At 39.2% G+C, this 25,122-nt stretch overlaps 1 protein-coding gene and 1 long non-coding RNA gene across 16 annotated transcripts in view; one reads left to right on the top strand and one right to left on the bottom strand.

Moving 5' to 3' along the window:
• LOC145249739 (uncharacterized) overlaps window positions 1–16,623 on the bottom strand; it is a 295,379-nt gene extending 278,756 nt beyond the window's left edge. For 2 of the 6 annotated variants that reach the window (XR_013863572.1, XR_013863567.1), the window contains exon 1: window positions 16,515–16,591. This is a non-coding gene — a long non-coding RNA (uncharacterized LOC145249739). Of the gene's footprint in view, window positions 1–14,787; window positions 15,130–16,514 lie in introns of those variants that run through there. The other 4 variants (XR_013863569.1, XR_013863568.1, XR_013863570.1 and 1 more) reach the window with 4 other exon arrangements.
• The window catches only part of LOC145249737 (uncharacterized), a 1,648,663-nt gene that overhangs the window by 1,556,531 nt on the left and 67,010 nt on the right, over window positions 1–25,122 (top strand). The gene's annotated exons all lie outside the window — the stretch shown is intronic.

The raw sequence follows: 25,122 nt of genomic DNA on the forward strand, positions 1-25,122 counted from the left end.
TCCGGCGGCCTCCAGCACAGATCCCAGGAACCGATGGTCCACACTATTGAAAGCCTTGGACTGATCCAAACTGATCAGCGCGGGCTCGGCGTCGTCTTCTGTCCCCTCTATGATTGTGCGTATCAGATGAAGATTTTCCTGAATCGATCTTCCCTTCACAGCATAGCTCTGGTCTGGTTCGATCAAGTCAGTGATGACAACCTGCAACCGATTCGCAAGAACCTTGGCCAAAATCTTTAACTCTGTGTTTAGCAGAGTCAAGGGCCTGAAATCGTCTAAATCTTCCTCCCCACCATGCCGTTGTCCTTTCCTCAGCAATGTGATCACTCCCTTGGTCACTTGCCCAGGGATGGAGCCCTGAACAAACCAATGGTTGAACATATCCTTCAGAATAGGGACCAACATGGGCGACAGCCTCAAGTACGATTTGTAGGGTAGACCATCAAGCCTCGGGACTTGTTGCAGCCAACTTGCTTCAACGCAGTAATGATCTCCTGTTCCGCGACAAGACCATCACAGCTAGCCGCTCGAGCCACCATGAGGCGGGGCGAGTTGGCCAAATAGCTGCAAACTCTTCGACCCTGAGTCTGGGTAGTTGGGTGAAGCGCTCCGATAGATGCCTTCGAAACCCCTCGGAAATCTCCCGCGTTGACACGAGGGCATGCCCTTCCAGGTCGTTTACTTTTTGAATGTACCTGTCTGAGCCGCGCCTTAGAGCAACCTTATGCTCGACAGCGTCTACATTAACAGCTTTGTTCGAGACTTTCATTAGCCTAACCCTAACTATCTGGCCCTCGTACCACTCGCTAGCCAAGCGGTTGAGGTCTTCTTTAGCTAGTGCTATCTCTAGGGTTCCCCCTCCTCCACCGCCCGGGTCAGCCTATTCTCTATACGCTTCTTGGCCTTAGCCTTATCTAGCACGAGACGTTGACTGTACTGGACCGAGAAGCGTCTAATATTAGCCTTGAGACTAACCCACCACTTACTCCCGGTAACAGCCCCCACTAATGCCCGTTGGATTATCTCTGTAACCTTCAACCGGTAGTTCTCCAGCTCCAACAAGGTGCTGTTGAACTTCTAGTATCCGGCCAGTTTAGGCCTAGAGCTCAAGTTCAGATGGGCCATAACTAGTTTATGGTCTGAATGTCCTAACAAGTGAAACGTGGGGCAAGATAGGAAATCTACATCACCTCTTCTAACTAACATCCAATCCAAGTAAGTACTTGGATAAGAAGGCGTATTAGGATGCCACGTCCACATCTCCCGCCCGGGTGATCCATGCAAAAATCTATCAACCAGGTCGCATGAAGCCATCAGGTCAGACAGACTGCTGTCACACCACACCAACCCGCTAGTCCCTCCGACCTTATCTATCTTGGGATCAAGGATGGCATTCCAATGACCCATTAAGACTACCCTCTCCGGATCATCTATAAAGCCCTCCACCCGTTGAAAGAAGGAAGCCCTCTCCACAGCGGAATTAGGCGCATAAACTGCGACTATCCTAAACACACTGCTATTAACAGCAACATCGATGACAATCGCCTGCCCATCCTCGTCTGCGTGAACAACATTCACCGACGCTGATAGGGTGCGATTTACTAGCAAGGAGATTCCACGACTATAGGTATTGCCATATGCTGAGTAAACATTGTAGTCGCTCACCAGCACCTGACAATCCCCATCACAAATAAAATGGGTCTCCTGTATAGCGGCAATATCTACCTTGAGGGACACCAGATCTCTCAGTACGCATGCAGCCTTGCTTCGACATCTGAGGCCCCTCATATTATAAGTAACCAAGTTTAAAGCCATGGTCACCTACCTTAATCAATGTCACACACGGGCCTGAAATCTTCGGAGGTGAGGACGTGGTAGGCCTGTCACAGGGCTTCTAGTGAGTAAGTCCAGTGAGGGTAATCCGTCCTTGGCACGCCTCCCACGTCCAGGAGGAAAGTGAGTTTAAGTGCCCTGTAAAAAGAGGGGTGTGCATAAACAGGGATTCTTCCCTCGCATTTGTAAATGATATTGTTCATTGAGGGATGCTCCCTATCCACCAGCTGCTGGCCTGGGATAGCATCCTTTGCTACATCTATCATAGCCCAGAGGGCCTCAGTCCTAGCATCCTTGTTGACCCTAATGAAAGTGGTCAACAAGGGAACGTTCTTGAATTTTGTTGGGTCGGCGACGTTGTCGCCACCGACATATGCAAAGTTCCTCAATTCGTTGTACCGGACCTTCTGCTGGCCTTTGAGGTCAGGTAATGGTTGCAGAGGGTCCAGTTCACAAATCCTTTCCCCTGGTAGGAAAGGTAGTTTTTTCGTCCGCTCCATGCGGACTGGTGGCGTAGGTTTTTCCTTGGTTGGTGGGAGGAGGAGGAGGAGTGGGGGTAGGAGTGACAGGAGTAGGGGGTGTAGGTTTTTGGGGGTTGGTCTCTACCCTATCCGAGGATGGGTTATGTGAAACTGTTCTGGGGGAGCTTGGGCGGGAGGGGGCCGGTTCCACTGGCTAATTGGGGGTGGGTGGTGTGGGTAGTTCAGCCTTGGTTGTTTTGCTATTGTCTTTGTGGGTGGGGGTGTCTCCTTTAGTCTTCCTGCTCTTCCTCCTCTTGCTCGTCTTTTTGTTGACTGTTGCTGTGGCTGCTTCCTCTGCATCTGTGATCGCCTCTACTCCGTCCGACATGATCTCTTCCTCAGAATCTTGTAGCTTCCTTTTGTTTGAGGAAGAGGATGCCTGCGTGTCCATCGGTGTGATGTCGGGTTGGGTTTTGGTCACGATTGGCATGGGCAGGTTTTTGTTGGCTCTGGTTTTCTTAGTGACCGTCACCCAACCTGCTTCTGTTATTGGGCCGGCGTTTGCTGTGGCTGGGGCTGTGATTTATGTTGGAGCTTGGGGTTCTGCTGCAGTTTTGGCCGGTGCTTTGTTAGGGGTTTTTCCGGGGGCTCTGGCTGGTTGTTTTTTGGGACAGTCCTTTGCCATGTGTCCCATTTGCTGACAGTGCCAGCAGTGCGGCCTTCTACATTGCACGATCAGTGTCATGGTCCAGTCCCCAAACTTGAGCATGGCCGGAAGGGTGTCGAATTCGACCTTGTCCAGGACCATTCGGACTTTGTAGTCGCCGGTCATCACGTTGCATTGTGTTGACTGCGGGATGGGACAACAGCTTCTACGTCACCATACTGGCTCATTATGGCCCCGAGCTCCCTTCTGGTCATGTAGCACGGGACATTCAAGACTGAGACCAAGGCGATTCTTTTATTCAAATATACTGGCTGGAGCCGAATATTTCTAGTTATGTGGTCAGTCTCGGCCAGACTTTTTGCCTCTTCTTGACTAAGGAGCAGGATGTCCCACATGGCGAAACTTCTCCTGCATACGTAGCTGACTGGTATGTTCAGTCCAATGAGGAGTTCCACCATGGTGTCTTTGTTGACACCTGTTAAGCTTCTGGTCTTAAGGTCGGAGGTGACCAGGGAGAGAACTCTTTTCTCCAGCTCTTCAATTTGTCCCAGAAGGGGTTTGATGTTTATCCCATCTGTGATGGCCTTGTAAGTTGAGTTGAAGAGCTCCCTGTACTCTTCAGGTGTCATCTGCTCCTGGTTCTGTGAGCCCCATGTCGCTGTTCCATCCTGTTTGGCGTTGGACGGACCGGGACAAGGAGTGGCTGCTGTTTCTTTCTTTTTCTGCTGTTGTGGTTGCTGCTGTTGTATAGTTGCCTTGTTTGGGGTAAGGCGTGGCCAGTCCTCTTGGGGTGTCGTGCACTGGTTGTGTCCCAATCTCTGGCCCCCATCCTTGGTTCTGCCAGAGATTGTGGAGTGGGTTTCTTCTCTGCAGGCTTGGTCGTCGGAGGGTTGCCTTTCGGGACTTTGGGTGGAGTTGGCATGTTTAGGGAGGCTTTGGGCAGTGAAGGTGCCCTGTATTCCCCACCCCCCCCCCCCCGAGAATCTTGAGGAATGCTAGGGTGTCTCTGAACAGAGCTCTGGTTTTGCAGGCAACACCATCCTCATCTTCCTCCATTTCTGGTGTCGGGGAGTTGTCCTCTTGGGGAGCTGGTGTTGGGTGACCGGAAAGGGATTGGGAAACTGGTGGTGCCACAGGCTGTGGTCCATCAGTGTCATCTTTGGTCTCCTCGTCTCCAGCTTCTCTTTGCTCTTCTGCCGGGAGGTTGTCCTCTTGGGGAGCAGGAGTGGTGAGGTCTTCTCCGGCTGACAAGGATTGAGGTGGAACAGGTGTCGCTGGGTGTGTATTACCTGCCAGGTGCATCGTTCCCTCGTCGGCTGTTTTTCCGGTGTCCTCCGTTTCATCTTGGTCCTCTTGGGGAGCCTGAGCAGGAGTGTTTGCTTCGATCGACGAGGATTGAGGTGGAACCGGTGTCGCTGGGTGTGTACCACTGAGTGTGAGCCTCGTTCTCTCGTCAGTCGCTTCTTTGACTCCCCGGTATGGGGAGTGGCCCTCGTGGGGAGCAGAGGGCTGGGTTGGTTGCTCTCCTAGTGTTGGCGCTGCCTGGATCACCGCGGGCTACAGCCCTACCCTGGCCTTCTTCTCCTCTTTATCCCTCGTGGGACGTGCTCTCTCCGATGAGGAGTACTCCAGTGGGGCGATGTGGCGCATCTGAGGTGGTATACACCTTTCCCCCCGGCATCGTGCGGAAAAAACTGCACCGGCCACTGACGCGTACCAAAGTGTAACGGGGGAGAAAAGAAAATGCAGGGAAATGGGGGGGGGGGAGTGAGTGAGGTCAGAAGAGAGAAAGTGGATTGACCTCCCCTCACGGGGATGTCGGATTAGTCAGCTCAGATCCCCCGCAAGGGGGGAGAGCAGCGAAGGAAGACGCAGTGGGTGCTAGCAGGTCAGAGTGTCGCGTCGCAATTAAGAGAGAGAGGAGATAGACATCTCTGCCCAGAGAGGGGAGTAGAAACGAAACACCCACCCTACCCACGTCACCCTGCCCGCAAACAACCCCAAGGAAGCGAAAAAGAGAGCCCGGTCGGCTCAATCCACTGGGAGAGCAGCGAAGGAAGACAAAGATTGGGCCTGGCAGGTCAGAGTGCTGCTCAGGAATTAAGAGAGGAGAGAATAGACCATTTCAACCTCAGAGGAGAAGAGGAAATGAAGTACCCAACAAACTAAAGCTAACCCGACCAGGTCGCGTCTACCAAAGAAAGTGTTGTCGGTCCCAGAAACAGCAAACTCCCAAAGAAGGGGTCGGTTTCGGGTTCAGACTACCACACAATGGCGTCGGTCCTGGGGGGTGCAAAGAGGGTACTGACTCCTCAAAAAGGGGGTCGGTCCCTCTAACAAAAGTTAGTGCATCTACATCACGAAAGTGACAAAAGTGACACCTTGAACTTAACCCGGGGGTGGGTCAAGTGACGGAGCCCTTTGAAAAAAATCAAAAATGAGGTAACTGGGAAAACAGATACTACACTTTGATCTTGGCCAAAAGGCCAAGTAAATGATTGTCTATTTTATTTTTCTCTGTGAACATAAAAAAAATGGTAAATTTATACAAATACCGTGACAGCGAATTAGTAGAAAAAAATGTACCCTAACCCTAACCCTAACCCAGTTTTCAGATTCGTGTTCAGCACACCGAAACGTAACAGAATACTACGTAAAAGATTTTACTAATTCGCTGTCACGGTGTTTGTATAATAATACCAAAAAAATGTAGTAACGAAAATAAATAAATAAATAAATAAATAAATAATCGCCGGAATTGTTATTTTATTTATTTTATTTTTTATTTTGCAATGCAAAAATAGTGGCATATAAAATATAATTAATATTTTAAACATATTCCAATGAAAAATAAAACACGTAATACTTACATTTATTTTCGTTTGTTAATTTTTTTTTTTTTTTTTTTTTTTGATAAAAAATGGAAGACGCAGTATTTGTAAAGAAAATGAGCGTTGGGAAATTTATCGCCTACGATCGGCAATTTCCGGTAATTTCCGGTATAACCGAAATCTGCGAGTGTGAACGCGAAAAATAATTGAAATTAACCAACAAAACTGAATAAAATGCTAACTGTTTTTGTTTTTATTTATGTAAAAAAATAAGATAATAAAAATAATTACTTTATTGTTATTTCATACTTTGCAGTTTACGGACTTTGCTGAAATAATTTCGCTAATATTTAGAAATCCATTCTTAATATAGAGAAGAGAGCTTTGTTATCTATTCTGTACTTTCACCTAACAATTAAAAAACAAAGATATCATAAGAATTAAAATTAACTTGAAAATCTTATCTAAAAATCAGTACGGTATGCAAACTGCACAAGTACCGAAAATTAATTCCGTATTTTTCCGAGTATTCTATTCACGGAAAAGTACGAACAAGTGAAGACGATGCGTTCAGATTTGTCAGAAAAAAAAGTGTTTATATAGACCAGTTCTATTTACTTGCCTCCCCACGAGGGCAGAGTTAGACACAAGGTCGGTTTTTAATGTGGGGAAAATCCAGCTCCGCAAAAAGAGTACTCTTGATAGGAACAAAAATAAGAATTGTCTCAGTCATGAAGGACATCTCCTCTTGACCGAGAACAAAAAAGATGAAGTGTAGCATCAGAACATATAATACACTATGATCTTGGCCTTCGGTTAACCTCTTTTCTTTCTTTTTTCTTTTTTTTTCTTTTTTTTTTTTTTTTTTGCAAAATTTCCATATCAAGAGAACTTATCGGAACTTATTTTGGTGCTTCTTCGGAATAAGAACGACAATTGAAAGCTGCAAAATTGAATTCCCATTAAAAAAAAAAAAAAAAAAAAAAAAAACTGTTATCTATTTAATTGCCATATTTACTATATTTGGTAAATTTTTACCTGGTTTCCACCTGAGCATTTTTTTCTTTAAAATGGCGATTGGGGTAAGTTTTCGAGTATGCTGAAAACGAATATCTCATTTAAATTTTGCGCAAATAATAGTTTTCCTGGTATTAAGCAATGTCATTTCTTATGTTATTGCTGGTGGTCATGTTAGTATGCACCTGCGCATAGTTTCTCAAGGTTGTGTTTGCTTGCGCAATGGCCACCAGCAATAACATAAGAAATGGCATTGCTTAATATCTGGAAAACTACTTATTTGCACAAAATTTAAATGCGATATTTGTTTTCAGCATACCCGAAAACGTCTTTTTAAAGGAAAATGTTAAGGTGGAAATTAAGTAAAAATTTATCCTATACGTTTACATAAAACATGAACTTTCACGATTCCATTGATTGATCCGCCATTGAAATATAACTAGACTGACTACACTTACCTCCCCTGCCAGGATACAAATTCGTCTGTTTATTATTTAATTATAACTTGCAATTCCACTTTGAAGAATTAATTATCATTTTTCATAATTTTTTGATATTTTAATAATTTTCACATGACAATCATTATAAAATAACGAATAATGAAAACAGCACTAATTGCATTTATAATAGGCAAATTTGGGGGACACCTACCTTTCAAACTTCAGGTTAGTGATAAAAAATTTGTTAACTACATCTAAAAAGCTAGAATCGCCCGAAAGGAGGGATCATTTTACGATAAATTTATATGCGAAACTGATATGGTTGTGTTCATGAATGGGTGGAATAGTCCATTTCTAGACAAAATTGCTCTAAACATTAAATAAAAAAGGGTAGTGAGAGAGGGGAGAGGTTAAGGAGAAAAAAAGAAACAGTAAAAAGGATATATTATGACATTTGTGAAAACATTTGATGATGTAAATACTGAAAAGGAGAGAAAGAAATCTAACGTTGTCGTTATATTTTCACTTGGACCCAACATGTTGTATGCAGAGACAATCGCAAAGAAACAAAGGCAAGAAATTCGACTTCAGCTTTTCAATTGAAACGAAATGTATTTATTAACGAGCGTTTTATCACCAAACCATGGCTGCATCTTTTTTTTTTTTTTACGGTTGCTCTTATTTACTGTACATTTAACAAAACTGTCGTCACGACACGTCTTTTCCATCCTCTTATGCAGCCACAGGGTTACACGACTATCTCACGCTAGCCCATCCTTCCCCAGTCACTGTCACTGCTACATGGTTCCAAATCTCTCCGCTTTTCTTTCCTTCCTTTTCCTTTACTATGACGTCACCTTACACTATGGCTTGGTCATTTGCATACGCGAGATGCCACTGTTATTACATACATGTCTATGGCTTCATTACAGAAAGCAGATAGAGTGAAGAATAGAAAGAAGTAAAACGAAAATAGGTAGAGATAAAAGAGTGAAGAGAGAAAGGTAGAAGATCTATTATGACATCGCAATGTAATCTGACTTTGTGAAATTCTTTTATTTTATAATGGAATTATGTAAATACTTAAAAGAGCGGATCACTGAGAAAGTGAAAATAAAGAGGGGAATACAAAGAGACAAAGAGGGAGGGCGTGTATGTGAGGGGGGTCTTAAAATAAAAGGAGTAGAAAGAGTACTTAATATTTCAATGTACTCTAACTTTGTGAAAGCTTATGACTTTATAAACCTCGTAAAAACATAATTATAAACCAATGTGAAATTCAAGAAAATTTGTCTTTAACAATATATAAAACAAATACTGACCCAACGGTTTATGGGTTGTGTAGACTCTTAATAATACAAACAATTTAATGCATTTTATGACCTTTCATACTGTGAGTTTTTAGCAATAAACAAAAACAAGCCGTGCATACTGCATGTAAGATGCCACAAAAAATAATGTACAAATGATGAATGTGAGAAGTGTGAAGGGCTAATGTTGTCTTCACATTTTCGCGAAGCTTCAGAAAAATCTAATGGGCAAAAGTTATGGAGTAAAAAGTGTCATTTTTTGCAATTTTGGGTCATTTGTGACTCCTTTTGAGCTCCTGGGAATGCAAATCCCAGTGAAAATGGACAAACGGTGCAGTTTCACGCCTTAAGACATGTATATTTGTATTCAGCACCATGGAAAACCACTATAAATACATACATATCAAGTAATATGAAAAAAGAGCTCCAAAAAGGCATGGTTTTTTAGCCCTAAAGTCCCAGAAGGGTGTGAATAGAATTTTACCAGGGTCACACATACTGAAATTATATTAAGAACAATGGCATCCACATTTTGGCCAAGTTTCAGGAAAATCTAATGGATGAATTAAATGGTATGGGGCAAAAAGTGTCATTTTTGATCTCTTTTGAGCCCTGGGGACACCGAATCCCAGTGTAAATGGATAACGGTGCAGTTTCAAGCCTTAATGCATGTATATTTGAGTTTACCCATGTGAAATTCAAGAAAATTTGTATTTAATAATATATAAAGCAAATACTGACCCAACGGCTTATGGGTTGTGTAGACTCTTAATAATACAAACAATTCAATGCATTTTATGACCTTATATAATCAGACATATCAAGTTTTTGTTGAGAAATATGAAAAAAGAGCCATATAAAGGGGAATTTTTAGCACTGAATGTCCCCAGGGACGCAAACCAGAATTTTGCCAGGGTCACTCATACTAAATTAAGAACAATGGCCTCCATATTTTGGTCAAGTTTCAGAAAAATCTAATGGATGGATCAAAAGTTATGGGGCAAAACGTGTAATTTTTTGCCATTTGGCGGCATTTTTTACCTCTTTTGAGTCCCTGGGGACGCAACGGGAATTTTCGCAAAAAAACTTTTTTTACTGTGCACATATATATTTAATGAAATACAATTTGTGGCAAAATTTCAGGAAAAACTAATGGATGGTTATCTGGCAAACGTCTGGACTAACGGACGCCACTGAAAACATAGGTCCCTCTTGGATAAATTGGGAGACCAAAAAATTACTGCATTCTTTGTGGTCAATCAACACAACTCTTCTTATTAAGGTTTCACGTGTCCGCTGTGGTGTAAAATGAAATAATTCACATGTTTTTGTAAAAAATAAAAGGTGCTTATGCATTTTCGGTACCACGCTACTTTTAAATAGTTTTTGTTTTTTTCAGGTAAAATTCAAATGTTATAATTGAAAAGTGACCCCTCCCCCCACACACATTAAAAGTCATTAAATAAACGTTAAAATTTTTTTTTTTTTTTCTTGCTAATATGAAAGTAAAGTTTTTTATCGACCATAATCCGCAGAAAAAATAATAAAACGTGTAGGGGTGCAGAAGTTTTTTTTTTTTTTTTTTTTTTTTTTACAAGGGTGTCACCCCTTATCAAGGCCAGAGGCCACTCGAGGATAAGGGTTAATAGGTATACATTAGTCATTGTGATTTTAGCATAGTAAACAGTGGGAATTTTGAAACTTGGATTACTTAGGGGGACGATTCAATTAGAACTTGTTCACATTGGACTTTTTCTTTTTTTTTTTTCATAGGTATCAACTCATTATCAAGGCCAAGAGGCCACTCAAGGATGAGGGTTAAAGAGTGTATAGTAGAAATTGGACAATATAATAATCATTAGTAATGAAAATTTGTTAAATTTGATAACTTATATGGAACGGCTCATCAAGAACTTATTTACGTTAGACTTGAAGACAACCATATTGTAGTCAGCCGGAAAGCAGGAAAACGGAAGACAATTCCACAGGCGTGCAGTTCTAATAAAAAAGCTTTGTTCATGGAATCTACGTTTAGGTTTAGGCACAGATAAAGAGTGGGGGGAATTATTGATAGTGTTTACAGCTAGACGAGTGTTTCTTGTGAAAGTTTTGCGAGGGGGGACCATAGATTGAAGCTCAGTCGAACACTTTAAGCAACATTAAATTTCTTTGCTCCAAACAAAATAATAAAAAAAAAGGGAATGAAACAAAACGACACTTCCTTCTGATTTAAATGCACCGCATTTATTTTTTTAACAAAAACAATAAGGTGAATAAACAAAGGTCCAATTGGTGAAAGTTCTTTCGAAGTCATTATGATTAAAATGTTAGATGAAAGTCCTTCGTGGAATTAATGAGTTTAGAAGGTTAAAGTCCTGTGTGAAAATAATGAGATTATTTTAAAGTTGTGTTTTATCTGGCAGAGTTCGCCTTACTTAAAAGTCCCATGAGGAAAGTGACTTGTTATTAATTTAGAAAATGTGCGGAATGAATGCGTGTGTGCATAAGTGATTTTTGCGTGTCCGCGTGGCGTGTGTATCATGGTGTTGGCAGCGACGATGTTGTGAACACGAGATGCATGTTCTCGTTGCGTCGTCGAAGCAAGAAGAAAAGGAAAAAAGCTGAACTCACTCCGTAGAAGACTGTTTGATGCGTTTTATACATTTTTGGCCGACTCCAAAACACGATTGCTCCTACTGATATTTTAGTTTTTGGAAAAGCGTTAAAAAGACAATCTTCTTAATATTCTCATTGGTTACTTGTGTCACATGATGCTGTCTTCAACTACGTCCGCCAAAAATATGCTCATTTTAATTTTGTTGTTTTTTTTTGTGGGTTTTTTTTTACACCACTTATCAAGGCCCGAAAGCCACTCAGGGATAAGGGTTATTGCGTGGACAGTAGTCAATGGAATGATATCGTAGTAATCGTTAGTAATAGAGATTTGATAAAGTGTCTTACTTAAGGGGGCGGTTTATCAGGGATTTGTTTATGTTGGACTTGAAGACATTCAAGTTGTAGTCAGGTGAGAAACAGGCAAACGGGAGAGAGTTCCACAGGCGTGCACGCGTGCACTTGCTCATGAAATCTACGTTTTGGTTTCAGCTAAATGGGTGTTTTTCGCCAGAGATTGGAGCTGAAACGAGCACTTGCCATGCAAATAACGATCAAACAAAGACAGGCTCGCAACGTCTCTTCTGTGGGAGAGAAAAGTTTTGACAAAAGTGTGTGGGCGTATTTGACATTTTGCCATTGCTGACAAAACTTATTTTTTGTGCGGGGAAAATTGAAATGAATAAAGGTTCTCTCGCGCGCGCGCGTGTGTGTGTGTGTGTTTGTGTGTGTGTGCGTGCACGCGCGTGCGTGCGTACGTGCGTGCGCACGCGCACACACAAACGTGAAAAAGAATTAATTTTACGACAGGGCGGAGCTCGTTCAGATCCGCCCAATTAATAAAACAATTCGATACTCCCTCGTCGTATTGTGTTGAATTAACGTTATTTAGGAAGCCATTCTTACCATAGGGAGAAAAGAGTGTATTGTAACTATTGTTTACATTCACCTAACAACTAAAAAGAAATCGTAAAACTTGAATTTTACTTAAAAATACCGAAGAGAAAAAATAAATAAATAAAATAAAATAATAACAACAACAATTAGTGCATAACTGCATAAGCACCAACAATTCAGTGCACTTTATAATTTTTATACCGTGAATTTTTAGCAATAAAAATAATACAAAGACGTTTTCCACAATGAGGATTTTAAAAAATATAGATGCGAAAAGAAAATAACCATGCCATATTTTAAACTATTTTTCATTGGTCTTAAAATGTAAATATAAGCTAAGATTGTATATTTTATTTTTACCATCAAGATAAAAATATATATATATATATATTTGAACGAAAAAAAAAAATAACAATTTTGTCGATTTTTTAATTTTTATTATTTGTTTTTGTTTTTGTTTTTTTTTGTTCTGGGATGCAAATATAAACAAAAATAATAGAAATATAAAACTAATATATTGAAAATATTCAGATAAAAAATAAAATACATAATACATTTATTTTCGTTTCATTAAATTTATTTTTGTTAATAAAATGAAGAAAGACGCAGCCTTTGTAGAGAAATTAGCGTCCGGAAAATTGTCGTCTGCTTAAAAAAAAAAAAAAAAAAAAAAAAAAAAACATTACAAAATTACTTATCTTGAAGTTGTAACTAAAATATGTACATAATGATATTGATTTTATGCTTTAAAAAAAAAAGCAAAGTTTTTTTTTCTCAATAATATATATATAAATTAGAACAAAAAAAATTTTTTTTAAATAATTAATTTTTAAAACATGTAAATAGAATAAAAATCTAATATTACGCGATTTGGCGTTTTTAACAGTTTTTTTTAGTAAGGTTTTCCAATTTTTGTTTTAATATTTTTATATAATATAAAAAATGACTATTAATTTTTTAATAGCAAATACAACTTGAAATTCTAATTGTTAAAATATGTTTATTTCTGGGGGGGGGGGGGGTTCTACTTGATTTTTGCGCCTATTTAAAAAAATGTCTAATCAATAAAATTAATCAATAGCAAAAAGACGCTGCTTCCCTGGTTCAATTAAAGCGTTTAGCCGCATATGCACAAACACAAAATGGTGCGCATCTGCTACTAGTCTCTCGCTCCTTGACAAGGTTCAAAAGAGAGTCGCAAATCTGATAGGCCCTGAACCCTGAACTGGCATTTAAGCTTCAGCTTCTGTCCCATCGACGAAATGTTGCATCCCTCTGCCTTTTCTACAAGTATTTTAATGGTGAGTGCTCTGACGAACTGCAAGCACTTGTGCCCCCACTACGTGAACACCCTCGATAAACCCGACAGGCAGCTAAATCGCATCCCCAGTGAACATCCCCACACTGTAGAGATCCCTAGATGTAAAAGATCTTTCTACTCAAATAGTTTCCGCTAGAGACTTTGCAATTCCATTCCAGGTCCCTGCTTCCCCAACTGTACTGACGTGCAGAAGTTCAAGTGCAACGTGAACCGACATCTTGCTGCCCAAATCCCTACATAGTACCCCAGTAGTTGTTGCCCCTGATAGTAGCCCCTTACACCAAAGTGACAATGTGCCTTGTTTGGGGTGAAAATGTAATAAAAAAAATAATAATAAATTAAAAATAACAAAAATAATGACGGCGTCATTATTTTTGTTATTTTTAATTTATTATCAGAATTTTTGTAGGAATTTTTGACACCTCTAATATGAAACTGCGAATAAAATATAAAAAAAACTCGTAATTTTTGACAAAAGTGTGTGGGTTGTTTATGTTCTTTATGGATTATACTTCCAAAATAAACTATTAAAATTGTTTTAAAAGTAATAGAAATATTTTTATTTAAAAAAAAAATAAACTAATGAATTTTACGAACTCAATATTTTTCAATTTTTAAACTTTAAAAATCTATCAAAATTTTTCTATTGATTCTATTTTTACGATATTTTCAGGGTCAATGTGAAATTTTATGCTCTTTCCAATAAATCGAATATAATATTTTAGACAAACGTTTTTTTTTTTTTTAATCACGCCCCCCCCCATTTTCAAGTGTCTATTAAAAAGTAAATAATTAATTTACTCACCCAAGTTTTATATATCACAAATTGAAGAGAAAAGGTCAATAAATAATATATTCAAATTTAAAACAAAGAAAAAGTAGTGTTTTTTTTAGAAATTTACCTGTAAAGTCCGAAGTTTAAAACCTTCTTTTTTTTAAAAAAAAACACGTTTTTTTTGCTTTTTTTTTGTTTTTTTTTTATGAAACCTTGTTCCTTGCTCCTTTAATCGAAAAAAAATAATTAGGGCTTGAATTACATTTTTCGAGGCGTTATAAGATAAGCTTGGAAAGATGGGGTGGAATTATTCACTATTTTTCACGAAATTTCTGACACACCTACGTGACTGCCAGTTCATAAAATCTTGATGATTTTACTCAAAAAGTTGGCCATTCTTACAAATTTTCACATGTAAATATAAACTAAATGAAGCTATTTATTTTTCGCCATGGAGATTTTTAAAAAATATAGAAACAAACGAAAGAAAATATTGAATAACAATTCCGCCGATTCTATTTTCTTTTCTTCGGAATGCAAATATAAACTAAAATAGTGGAATATAAAAAAAATAATTACTATATTAAATACATTCAAACGAAAAATAAAACATAATACTTACATTTATTTTTGGTTTGTTTAACTTTTTTTGTTTATATATATAAGGAATGAGCGTCGGTAAAATTAACGTCTGCTAATTCGGAATTGGTCGGTAATTTCCGGCAATTTCCGTTATAACCGAAATCTGCTCGTGTGAAGTTGAAATTTACTAACAACGCTGAATTAAATGTTATTTGGCCTTCGGGACAAGATCAAAGTGTAGTATCTGTTCTTCAGATGCTGCACTTCAATTTCTTGTTCTCTGTCAGTGGAAGAGAAATCTTTCACGACTGAGACAATTTTTATTTTTGTTCCTTTTCTCCACATTAAAAAACGACCCTGGTGTCTAACTCTGTCCTGTGGGGAGGCATTATAAATAGGAACAACGTTGAATAAAATGGTAAATGTTTTTTGTTTTGTGTGTGTGTGTGTGTGTGTGTGTGTGTGTGTGTGTGTGTGTGTGTAAAAAAAAGAAAAGGGTATTATATTACGGTGCTTTGTTACAACAGAGGCACGTGAGAAAATTAGGCATTGTGTCAGTTTACGGATCCTGCGGGAAAAAATAACGTTATTACTTAAAAAGACATTCTTAACGTGATAAGAATGGTCACTCTGTACTTTTCCAGCTATTTAATAAATGAAAGATAGTATAAATAAAATTAATTTCGTATTTTTTTCGAGTATTTATAGTTATTTGTAAACGTGTGCATTGAGTCAATACACACGTTTAAAAATAACTATAAATACTGTTGACTTATTAAAAAAAAACATTTGAAATAGAAAGAAAAAAAACTACAATAAAATGCAATTGCATTGGTTACCTACCTCTCGGACTTATGGTTAGTGATAAAGAATTGGTTAACTAAAAAATCTAGAATAGCTTGAAAATGGAGCAGAGGGATCATTTTACGATAAATTCATATGCGAAACTGATCCCTCATTCTAAATAGTTGTGTTTATGAATGCGTTTTTCATGCCTTTTTTACGCTCTTGCAAGAGGGTTCAAAAGGTCAAATTTGGCCCCAAAAAGGTCAGTCTGGGAAGCGTTAAAAAGTCCAAATTTTCAAAACAAGATGGCGGCCACGACTGTTATAGTCTAATAAAAAATGTTGAAAAAATAATAAAAATTAAATTTTTTCGGGTTTTATTGGGGTCCAATGATATGTTTTATATAAAAATAAATAATTTTTATAAATTTTTGTCTGTCAAATAATTTACGCCGGTGAAATACACATTTGTCAGAAAGCCATTCTTGACATAGGGAGGGGAGAGTGTATTGTAACTATTTTGTACTTTCACCTAACAATTTAAAAAAAAAAAAAGAAAGATATTGTAAAACTTGAATTTAACTTTTAAAATATTATTTCTTTTTTAATAGCGGGGACTGGTCACCAACAATTTAATGCATTATACACACACCGTGAATTTTTAGCGATAAAAATTAATTTTTTTTTTTATTATTATTTAAAAAATATACTTGCGAAAAGAAAACAATTCCTGCCATATTTTAAACTATTTTCCTCTGGTATTAAAATGTAAATATAAATCAAATTAAGCTAGGATTGTATATTTTATTTTTCGCCATCAAGATAAAAAAAAAAATATTTAAACAAAAAACAAATTAATAACAATTCTGGTAATTTTTTTGATTTTTATTGTTTTGTTTTGGAATACAAATAAAAAAAAAAAAGAAATATAAAACTAACATTTAAAAATATTCCAATGAAAAATAAAACACATAATACTTACATTTATTTTCGTTTCGTTAAACTTTTTTTTTAATAGAATGAAGAAAGACGCAGCATTTTGTAGCGAAATGAGCGTCGAGAAAATTGCCGTCTGCTTAAAAAGTACGAAATTGATCAGTAATTTCCGGTAATTTCCGTTATAACGGAAATCTACGAGTGTGAACGCGAAATAAATCTAAAAATGATGAACAACCTTGAATAAATGGTAAATTTTTACATTAAGTCCTTTTCTTAAAAATTACTTTTAATGGTTTTTGACTATGCTGAATACGAAAATCACATTTAAATTTTGCAGAGACAAGGTGTTTCTATTTACTTACCGCCCCACGAGGGCAGAGTTAGACACCAAGGTCGGTTTTTAATGTGGGGGAAGGAACTAAAATAAAAATTGTCTCAGTCATGAAGGATTTCTCCTCCACTAACCGAGAATTGTAGTGTAATATCAGAAAAGATATTACATTTTTATCTTGGCCCAAAGCCCAAGAAATCTTTGAGATATAAAGACCTGCATTATTCATCATCATCATCATCATGCAGTCCGTCAGTCTTGACGATGACTAGTCGAGGCCTCAGTGTTTTATCCTTCGGTGTTGGCATAGTCCTCTTTCTGTGTGAAACATCCGGTCACAGGCACTGCATATGTGGGTGCCAGGGTTGTGTCGTCTATAATGTCTCAGCTCTAAGGCTTCTCCAATCTTTCTCTCTATTTCTTTCTTTCCTTTGTGGAGACTGTTCCGCCAGCCACTCATTTCTTTGGCTTGTTCCTCCCAACTCTCGACATTGATGTTCATTGCCTTCAGGTGCCGCTTTGTTACATCTTTGTAGCGAAGCTTCTGGCCTACTACCTTGCGGGTTCCATTTTCCCCATAGAAGATCATCTTTGGAATTTGTTTTTCTTCCATTCTAGTAATGTGCCCGGTCCATCATAGTTGCATAGTAGCAAGGATAGCTTCCACACTATTTAGGTTTGCTCTCCTGAGAACTTCCGTGTTTGGTATGTAGTCACTCCATTTGATCTTCATGATCCTTCTCAGGTGTCTCTGTTGGACGCCTTCCAATCTCCTTACGTGTTCTCTATACAGAGTGTAGGTCTCTGCTGAGTACAGCAGGGCTGGCAGGACGATGGTTTTGTAGACTCTGCACTTCGTCTCTAGCCGGATACCAGCTCTTGTCCAGAGCCTCTTTTCTAGCTTGCCAAAGGAGGCACATGCGCTTTGAATTCGGCAGCTTCTTTCTTTATCAGTGCTTAGAGTGCTTCCAAGGTATTTGAAGTTTTCAACAACTTTTAGCATCTTGCCGTTGATTGTTATTATAGGCTCTTGCGGGTTGTTGTTATCTGGTGAGGGCTGATACATCACTTCAGTCTTCTCTATGTTGATTTGTAGGCTTATCTTCCCAGCTGTTTGAGAGAAGGTATCAACTATCCTTTGCATCTGAGCTTGATTGTGAGCTATCAGAGCAGTGTCGTCTGCGAACAGTAGTTCTGTTATCAGCTCCTTCTTTGTCTTGGCCTTCAGTCTTGCAAGGTTGAACAGTTTCCCATCGGAGCGTGTGTGGATGAAAACACCTTCTTCGATGCTTTGATGAAGCAGCATTAGGACGGTTGTCAGAAATAGGGTGAACAGTGTGGGGACCAGTACGCAGCCTTGTTTGGTGCCGTGGTTTACTTCCAAGAGTTCACTTTCTAGATTCTCTACTACAACTCTCCCTTTTGTTCATTCATGAAATTGTTTGATAATTTCTACAAAGTGATCAGGGCATCCAAACACTTTAAGGACCTTCCACAGCATTTTTCGAGCTACTGTATCAAATGCTTTATGGAAGTCTACAAAGACTAAGTAGAGCTCCCGGTATTGTTCAATGGCTTTTTCTTGAATCTGCTGTAAGCTGAAGATCATGTCTATTGTAGATCTTTCATGCCTGAATTCACACTGTGATTTGGTTAGGACTCTTTCCGCCAGTCTGTCTAGCTGTGCTTGCACCACTTTAGCCATTATTTTCCCGGCAATGGTCAGTAAAGATATACCTCGGTAATTGCTGCAGTCTTTGTGCTCACCTTTGTTTTTGTAGATTGGGATGATCATGACATCTTTGAATTCTTGTGGCAGCGTTTCTTGTTGCCAGCATTTTGCTATTAGTTGGTGAAGTTTTCTCATGAGTTGTTCTCCACCGAACTTGTATACTTCAGCTGGTATGCCGTCAATTCCTGGAGATTTGTTCATTTTAGTTTTGTCAATTGCTTTTCTTACTTCCCCAAGAGTTGGTGTGTCATTCAGGTCCATCTGCTGAGGGAAGACTGTTATGTGGCTTAAGATCTCCTCATCTGTATTGGGTTGTACATTCAGTAGGGTGCCGAAGTACTCTTGCCATCTTTGAATTATCTCTTTTGGTTGGGTCAGTATGGTGTTTCCATCTTCTGATGAGAGGGTGTTAGTCATCTGGGCTCTAGGGCTATACACTTCCTTCAGTGATCTGAAGAAACCTGCCGAATTGTTTTCCTCTGCTTGCCTCTGCATATCTTCAGCCTTTTTCAGCCACCAGGTGTTTTCCATTTCTTTTAGTTTTTGCTGGACTTCTGCCCTCACTTGTTTCAGCTTCTTCTGGTTTGCTCTAGTCGGGTTGCTTAGCTTTGATTTTAATGCTTGGTTTCTTTTATTTATTACATCTCTAATCTCTTGGTCATTCTCATTGAACCAGTCCGCATTCCACTTTTTTGTGTAACCAAGTACCTCTGCCGCAGCAGAGAATACAGGCCTGCTTAGCGAGTCCCACATTTGTTCTGGTAAATCAGAATCATAAGTTGTTTGTTCTAATGCTGAGTTGATTGCAAGTTGTAATCTATCTTGCCATTTTCTATCTCCGAGCTTTGGTGTGTCTTGCCTTCTTTGAGATATAAAGACCTGCATTATGCCCTGTAATTCTCTATCAGCAATGTTTTAACGCATGTGCGCGCGATAAACAAGTCTACTTCTCTGCGAAGTAGACTTATTTATCATGCGTAAAAACATGGCCGTCAGAGAATTGCAGTGCATAATACAGGTCTTTATATCTCAATAAATACTTATCTCTACAAAATTTAAATGTGATTTTCGTATTCAGCATAATCGAAATCCTAGAAAAGTTGTCATTTTAAAGAAAATTGTGGTGGACCTAATGTAAAAAAAATACCTAAATAACTAATATATATATATATATATATATATATATATATATATATATATATATATATATATATATATAGAGAGAGAGAGAGAGAGAGAGAGAGAGAGAGAGAGAAAATAAATGACAAAAGGTTATATTCCAAAATTCATGATGTTGACCATCTTTTAATTTATTCCTTTAGTTCAGTTGACTTATACAATTCTTGACAGTATCTGTTTCGTAGCGCAAAACCAATCACTTAATTATAATATCAATCAGTGAATCTATTATGTCCTTAACTCATCAGAAGAAATAGCAACGATCAATCCGTCAAAAGGAATTGAAATGTGATTTGACTTGATTAAAAATTCGAAAATTGGAAGAGAAGCTGCAGTTACCTTTATATTTTCCCATTACGCCATATTGAAATTCAATACCCGAGAAAAACCATCCAGATGTTTCTGATCTCTCCAACTCAGAGGATTAGAAAATAAATGCCTTCCTATCTACAAAAGAAAGAAATTTTCAAAGATTCCTGATTATTGAATTACTAGAAAAGAAAAAATTAGTGAGTTTTTTTTTTTGTTTCTTTTTTTACAAGGTGGTCACCACTTATCACGGCCCGGAAGCCACTATAGGGATAAGGGTTATTGTAAGTATAGTACGTTAGTGTGGATATTTAAAAAAGTGTCTACTTAAGGGGGTGGTTCATCAGGAATTTGTTTACGTTGGACTGGCAGACATCCAAGTTATAGTCAGGAGGGAGGCAGGCAGACGGGACAGAGTTCCACAGGCGTGCAGTTCTAAGAAAGAAGCTTTGTTCATGGAATCTACGTTTTGCCAATGTTGATATGAACAACGCTGACCCCACAACACACCAATGAGCCTTTACCGACAGTAAGTACAGGGATCCTTCGTTTCTTCCATGTGGCGCAATATTCCTTTCGAAGAAGGGTTTGGGTACAGCCGGTGTCAACCAGCGCTGAACGTTCACATCCATCAACTTGAACTGTTACTGCAGGCAGCGCTTTGTTCAATGCTGCGTTGGGGAGGGTGCTAGCGCTGCGGCGTCCTCCCCTTGCCCGTTTCCCGGACAATTCCGCGCTATGTGGCCTGGCTTATTGCATTGGTGACACCGTATTACTTGTCGTGCTCCATAATTAGGGGTGCGCCTTGTACCGCTTTTGCAGTCTCTGGAAAAGTGGTTGGGACCACCACAGGTATAGCATCGTAGACCCTTCGTTGGCGAGTCCAGAGTGTCAACAGCTGCGGAGACTAGTTCTCGATCGTCTTTCAAGATGTTTCATGCTCTCGCCAATAACTCCTCCAATCCAATCTCAGTGAGTCTTGACGATGCTCGCAGCAGTCGACTTGCCTCATCCGGAAGTCCCGACAAAAAGGCGCATGCCAATATGCGATCACTTGCACCGCCGAAGGGAGTGCCAAGCTTTTTCAAGTCAGCCATGTAGACATCCACTGTCTCCCCCGGCCCAAGTCGGCGTTCGGAAAACTGCCTCCAGGCGACAAAAGGGTCTGTACCAAATGCCCCGTATAGCGCTTGTGTAATCTGCTCCATGGTCGGATCCTCCCCTAGCTGCTGGTACATGGCATAAGCCCCTTTAGTGAGTCTCAATGGGATAACCATAGCTGGGTCTTTAATCTTGCACAACCGGCAAACGCGCTCAGCCTTTTCCAGCCATTCGACCACCGAGGGACCAGTGGGGGAGCCATCGAATTCCGGAATTAATCTGATGTCAAATTTCTCCATACCGAAGCCGAGATTGCTTGTAATCAGAGTTTTTTTTTCTGTCTGTTTCGATTGACTCAAAACCGCACACACCTCGTATTCTCATGTATCGTTCTCTTCTTCCACTTCTACTTCTTGCTCTTTTTCTTCTTTTTTTTTCTCAGTCGTCAGAAGCGTCGTCTTTGTCTTGACTACGTTTTTCCTTCCCTCTTCTTGCTCACAGTGGCCCGTTTTTATGCTAAGCTGAACTCTCGTGTGTGCGAGAGAACACGAGATTTTGCATGATTACTTGGCAATATTAACCGGCCGCCGTCATCTTGCCATTTTTCTTTGGACGTGCCCGCTTTGCAGAGTGCACACCTCGAGCGTTTGTCAGGTAAGCCCGTCTGTTCGCAATTTATTACACACAGGACATACTGATGAGGTTTTCCAGGATGTTAGAAAGCACTTCTGCTTAAGGCAACGTTTAAACAGTTTCATAAGTATGGCAGCAACTTCTGGTTGAAGCTTTTTTAACACTATAATTGGGATGCTGTCAGGGCCAGTAGCTTTACTGGAATCAAGGTTCTTGATTAGCTTAGCGACCTTATGCACGGATATTTGTATGTTACCTAGCATGTTGTGTGTTATAGGAGGAAATATGAGGAGTTGATGGCCTTCGTCGCATAGGGTAGAATTAGCTGAAAAGTTCTGGGCAAATAGTTTGGCCTTGTCTGAAACTGAGGAGATGACCTCTGGTCCGTTGATAATGGTTGGGATAGAACGCACACTTCTGTTCAGGATCCTATGTTTTATTTGCCAAAACTGGTGGGAACCAAGCCGCTGATCAGCTACCTTGGATTTAACAGACTGGGCATATAGCTGTCTGGCATTTTTTATTACTCTTTTACAGTGGTTGCTGGCGTTCCTGAAAGCAGCTTTAGTCTCAGTGCATCTATTACGTTGGTAGCTATGGAAAAAGTGATTTCTGTGCGCGATGGCAGCAGCACATTCTGGGGAGAACCATGGTTGGCTGGTAGGTTTTTGTTGGAATTTTTTAGATGGTATAAATCGGTCTATGCCTACAATTAACCATTCGGTCAGGTCTGATACTATAGAGGACACATCCTTTTTAAACATGGAATGCAGAGGTAGATCAGATATAAATGTACGGAAGCTATCCCAGTCAGCCATGGAGTATCGGTATACAGTACAGTGGAGGGGTACGTCTGAGGACTTATTACATTTCATTTTTATCTTAACTGATATGACGGAGTGGTTGGAGGATCCTAAAGAGAAAGAACGGAATATGAACATAGCTCAGGGGAAGTTGAGAGAAAAAAGTCTAGGAGGCTTGCATATTGACCTATAGTATCGGGCACACAGGTGGGCTTGCGAACAATCTGAGTGAGGTCATAAGCAATGGCAAAATCATGACAGAACCTCCCCTCATTGTCCGTCTTATTCAAGTGGGTCAGCCATTCCATGTTATGGACGTTGAAGTCACCACAGATGTGGATGTTAGCCGAGGGATGTGCAGACAGGATGTAGTCTATTTTCTCAGATATGCTCTTAAAGATAGTATCTCCGCTGTTGTGGGGCCGATAGAGGGCAAATATAAATACAGTGGTGTAAGCAAGTGCAACCCAGAAGCACATATAAGGTAAATTATGATATTCTCTAGAGATATCCCTGCCACATAGGAAGCCATCTTTAATGTAGGCACATATTCCATGCCCATGGCGATCTTGGGGGTCAGATTTAGATGTTAAGTTAGAGTATCCGTTAATTATGAACTCATCTAGGGAAGTGGTCGGCCCTATTCCAGTTTCACTTAAAAAGAATATGTCCGGTGTCGTCTCCTGTAATTGGGTTTCAACCTCTGGAAGGTTGGAACGTAGACCCCTAATGTTGGAGAAGGAGACATGATAGTAGAGGTGTATATTGGAAGATGGTGTTCTAGGTTTATTCGAGTTTTTTTTTCTGGAGATGATTCATGTTGAGGTTTGGGAATTTGTGGAACAGGTTGGCATACTTGGTTAGAGCAGTACAGAGAGGGAAAGTAAGAGAGAAAAAGACAGGAATTTTTTTTTTTTTTTTGTCGCACATGAAAAGGTAAAGCCGTAACAATTACCCACTAGTATGGCATCGAGAGGCCCCACGAGAGACTACTGCATGGTCCAGATTCCATTCACCAAATGGCAATACAGCAGTCTCAGTACTTTGCGCCTGCTGATAGGACAGCCTCCTTAGTGGTTAATCTAAGGTTCGGGTCCCTGACTATCAGGCGGATAATGTCAGCCCAGACGAAACATTTACCTCCAGCACCCTTACTAGTGATATGGCCACAAGGATAGACATAGAGACAGAAAAATTTCCAACATCTCAGACTACTGTTCACCAAGTACTACCGACCTTTAAAGCAGCTTTTTCTTCACCCTTTGTCAGAAAAATCACTCATTTGCATGAGGACTGAGGGACAAAAAAGGAGAAGCGAGAGTTACCGGAGCTGCCAATAGCACATCCACTGTATTATCTACTCTCCATTTAAAAAAAAAAAATGGGGGGAATGGGTACAAGAGGCTTATTAATATCTACTTAGTAGAAGTTCGGTGCTTAATTATTAATTCAGGACGCTTTTGAAGATAATCTCCCCTCCCACATTAAATGGGTGGATGTTTTTGGCATTATATATCTCGAGTTTGAATTATTCGAGCTTCACCTTATAATTAAAATCCAATAATTAACTTTTATCAATTTGTGAAGTCGGCTTAATATTAATTTACATTTGAGTTTAGATAATTATTCAAGATTTTAATTTGGGAGGTTCTCGTTTACATAGGTGACTTTTTTTTCTTTCCGTTTTACATGTAACAAGACGATATTGGTTAACAGCATATTTGACAAAGATTTCAGAACAGAACAAAAAAGCAAGACAAGATAGGTAAAATTTAGTTACGAGTTTTCACCATTCCTAATAGAGAAAATACTAAACAACAGAAGCACTCTTAAAACGATAAAAAAAATGGAAACATCTTAATAGAAGTCACCAACCAGAAAGATGCCCAAAACTTACTTAAAATGGATAAATTCCAGGAAGACAAATACAAAGTCTTCCCACATGAAAGACTGAATCTATCCAAAGAAGTGATCCGAAGCTACAAATGATCTCTAACAATGGAAGAAGAAACAAAAAAGGAACTGAAAAACAAGGAATGATCAACCACATATGTATAAATATAAAAAGGTATGATAGGCTGATTGCGATAAATACATATATACTAACTTTTCGATTCTCCAACAATAGCAAAAGAAATTAAAATTGGTTATTTAAATGTAAAAGTAGAGCAATATTACCAGCTGAGTGATGTTTTAATTGCCAGAAGTCTGGGCACCACAAGGAAACCTGCAGAGGAAAGAAAATATGGAAAGTGCAGGAATAGAGAACCAGACCACTCAGAAGAAGAGTGTACCAAAATTGCAGAGAAAACAATCCTGCATACTCCAAAATATGTGAAATATCCGCAAAGAAAAAGGAAATAACAGAATTAAAACATAAAAGAAACAGAACTTTCCTAGAAAAAAAGTTGAAACATATTTAAAAGACGAAACATATTTGAAAGACAAAACATATTTAAAAGATGAAACATATTTAAAAGATAAAACAGTTAATAGATTAAACATATTTAAAAGACGAAACATTTAAAAGTTGAAACATTTAAAAGACGAAACATATTTAAAA

The sequence above is a fragment of the Euprymna scolopes genome, chromosome 28 (assembly GCF_053919585.1).
Source record: "Euprymna scolopes isolate OS-2025 chromosome 28, ASM5391958v1, whole genome shotgun sequence".
Lineage (NCBI taxonomy): Eukaryota > Metazoa > Mollusca > Cephalopoda > Sepiida > Sepiolidae > Euprymna > Euprymna scolopes.